Below are 3,894 nucleotides of genomic sequence, written 5' to 3' on the forward strand. Positions count from 1 at the left end.
CCTCTGGTTGGCGGAAATGCAACTCCGGGCCTGACCCTGACCCTCCACAAACACTGAAGTACAGCGATAATAATAAAGCATAACTTTCTGAATGTGACGGGCGCCGCCATTTTGATTTGCTTGATTCCCTCCTTCTTCGTCTTCTTCTTGTGTTTTATGGCGGTTGGCAAACAACTTTAAGTGCATTACCGCCACCATTTGCTTGATTTCCTCCTTCAATACTGGCAGTAATACCACAGATCGTCACTAGGAGGCGAGGAACTGAGATAGCGTAGGCTGGTTTGGTGAAAAATTTGTGTGTTTAGGCCAGGGTTTGGCTTCGTGTGGACGGGGCCTGAGTGCTCCCACATCTCCCACTACTGTGTGAGGAGGCCTCATTACGGAAGAGGATTAGGGCCGTTGAAAAAAATAAATAAAGTTAACTGATTTTAAATATTATTTCAGTATAATATGAGAAAAAAGTCAGAATTCTGAGTTTAATCTCAGAATTCTGCCAGCTAACCGACATTTTTGGCACCAAGCCGTATGTTTGTTTTAGAGACCAGCTCTCTCGTTTTAATCACCTTCTAATCTTCAAATAAGCTCCTCCATTACGTGCTCAGGGACCCATCGGGCACGTAAAAAGTTTTTTTTAATAATTGCGTCATTTTCCACCAGTGTGTTACTGGCCCTCTCAAACAGCTCACATCTTTGTCAGTGAAGCTGAGAGCTCCCAAATCTCTGCCTTCATGGTGTCCATCTACATTAAGATCCAGAATTCTGAGATTAAAGTCAGAATTCTGACTTTTTCCCCCCATATTTTTAAAAATCACTTAACTTTTAAAAATTTTTTTAATGGCCCTCTTCTGTACGTCATTAAAGTAGTCAGAAAAAAACAACTGATGGCATGAGGCCTAAATGAGTGGGAGGTGAGTGCAATCATCTCATGTGACCTTGGAACACTGAACAGTCCTCAGTCTCATTTAAAGGGATACAAAGCCTTACATTCCCTCTTTGTTTATGAGTATCTCATCATATGTGGTTCTGCAGACCCACATCAAAGGGTTTTTATGGGAACCGAAAGCCGATTGTTTTCTTTTTATCTCACCGTTTCTTTCATATAAGGAAGAGAAGGAAAGTTGGTGGTTATCCAAACTTTGTGCTACAGCAGAGTACACAGCTTGATGTGGGCTAGTAGTTTTTCTTCTTTTGTTCACTTTACCTTTTACTTTTGATTGAATCCACTAAGCCTTCTGGTCATGATGAGTGGCATCATGTTTATAGTATGTTAGCGTACGTAGGTGGTGGATTTATGAGCAAACTGTGAGGCAAGTCCTTTCAGTTAAATGAAAGAAGTAAATGAAATGCATTTGTAAATGAAACTTTGAGAAACTTCTTCGCTATTACGGGTTGTGAAGGGAATTTTGTAGTTTTCTCAGATTTTTCCAAAAAAGTAATAAAAAAAATAAAAAAAAACAATACAGTGGACTTTGTTTCCAAGTTTGAAGAGGTATTGCTTCCCATCCAGGATGGATGTCAGAAAAAGCATGATTTCCAAGCTTTATGGAGTCTCATCCATGCGTCCTTCCTTCCGTCCGTCTGTCCATCCATCCATCCAGAGGGACCGCCTTCCCTGTCCAGGCACGGCAGCGCAGCACAGCCCGCTATGCAGAACCGCCAGCACCGCACACAGGGTTCCAACACTGACCACCAGCCTTCACGCCCGGCCACAGCAGCACGCTGCCGACCAAACCGAACCCAACCACAACACAACCAATCCCAATCCCGTGATCCCCTCTTCAAACAAAAGCTTAGACTCTGGTTTAATCTAATTAAAACACAGCAGCTTCTGGAAAATGTTCTGAAAGACAATCAACTTCCAGCGGCTCTGCATAAGATCAAAGAACATTTAGCAGCGGTGATTAAACCAGCGTGTCATGATCTGGCCTGTTTGCTCTCCCTTAATTGGTTATTTCTTTCACCTGTTGTTTTCCCTCCCTGCCTCAATTATCATTTATTCCTCTCACCTGTTTCCTTTGGTTTATATTCAGCCTGAGCATTCGGGGCCAGATCATTATTTGTTTTTCTGTTAGCCTGTCTGTTCTGTTGATGCCAAGCTTGTCCTGGATCCTGGCAGCCAGTGGAAAGAGGGTTTTGTGTCTGTCTCGTCTCCTGCTTGTCCACCGTTCCTCCCCTGCTGAGTCCTCTGGGTTTTTGGTTCTGTATGCAGGGAGGTTCAGTTTTTATCCAAGTAAGCCTAGCTCCAAGATGGAGCCCAGTTTAAAGGTCCTGCATCAAGTTCTGGTTCCACATCCTGTCTCTGCTAACCTCTTCCCCTGAGCCTCCCCATCTCCATCTGACCGTTTCTGCTCCCGTGCGTGACCGCCTGGTCACGCTTCCGGACTCTGCTGGACTCTGAACTTGCCTGGGAGCTCTANCACGGCAGCGCAGCACAGCCCGCTATGCAGAACCGCCAGCACCGCACACAGGGTTCCAACACTGACCACCAGCCTTCACGCCCGGCCACAGCAGCACGCTGCCGACCAAACCGAACCCAACCACAACACAACCAATCCCAATCCCGTGATCCCCTCTTCAAACAAAAGCTTAGACTCTGGTTTAATCTAATTAAAACACAGCAGCTTCTGGAAAATGTTCTGAAAGACAATCAACTTCCAGCGGCTCTGCATAAGATCAAAGAACATTTAGCAGCGGTGATTAAACCAGCGTGTCATGATCTGGCCTGTTTGCTCTCCCTTAATTGGTTATTTCTTTCACCTGTTGTTTTCCCTCCCTGCCTCAATTATCATTTATTCCTCTCACCTGTTTCCTTTGGTTTATATTCAGCCTGAGCATTCGGGGCCAGATCATTATTTGTTTTTCTGTTAGCCTGTCTGTTCTGTTGATGCCAAGCTTGTCCTGGATCCTGGCAGCCAGTGGAAAGAGGGTTTTGTGTCTGTCTCGTCTCCTGCTTGTCCACCGTTCCTCCCCTGCTGAGTCCTCTGGGTTTTTGGTTCTGTATGCAGGGAGGTTCAGTTTTTATCCAAGTAAGCCTAGCTCCAAGATGGAGCCCAGTTTAAAGGTCCTGCATCAAGTTCTGGTTCCACATCCTGTCTCTGCTAACCTCTTCCCCTGAGCCTCCCCATCTCCATCTGACCGTTTCTGCTCCCGTGCGTGACCGCCTGGTCACGCTTCCGGACTCTGCTTGACTCTGAACTTGCCTGGGAGCTCTACGAAGCCTGGAGGCCTGGATCCTGCCTGTTCTGTCTGTTCTGGATCCCTGACCAGGATCGGCTTCCTGCAAGACCTCTGGGACTGCAGCACTGGGAACATTCTTGGACTTAACTGTTAAGCCAAGTAAGTGACCAACTCAGATAATTATCTTCTGTCAGATGTTATGGTCACTTACCTGTGTTTCTCCCACTAACAGAGTGTCTGAGATTGTCCGTGCCCCGCCCCCCACCTGCGGTCGCCGCGTGCCACAGATGCTAGCAGCTCCCCTTTTAGTTTTGTTCATTTAATAAACGTTTTGAACTTGCCTACTGACTGTCTCTCCTTGAATACTGGGTCCATCTGTCCTCGATTTGGACCACTGGCATAAACCTGAGTCACTTTTTATGTCACATGTCACTCTATTAGCTCCAAAATCATTTTAAACAAACAAATTTTACTATTATACTATTTCAACGTTATTGAACAGTTCTCCACATCCATTACACAAAGAACACCAGATAAAAATAACACCCTAAAATACTGTAGTTACATTAAACTGTATGATTAGATATGAAATTCCAGCTCAAAGTAAGAGCACTATGCTGTTACTATGAGCTGCAGGCAGGGGGCCCTGCCTGGTTACAGGTGTCCAAATGCCGTGGAGATAAAGTCTCTCATGAGCGGACAAATCCGAAACGCATT

Source organism: Cyprinodon variegatus, unplaced genomic scaffold (genome assembly GCF_000732505.1).
Source record: "Cyprinodon variegatus isolate N-32 unplaced genomic scaffold, C_variegatus-1.0 Scaffold88, whole genome shotgun sequence".
NCBI classification, from domain to species: Eukaryota; Metazoa; Chordata; class Actinopteri; order Cyprinodontiformes; family Cyprinodontidae; genus Cyprinodon; species Cyprinodon variegatus.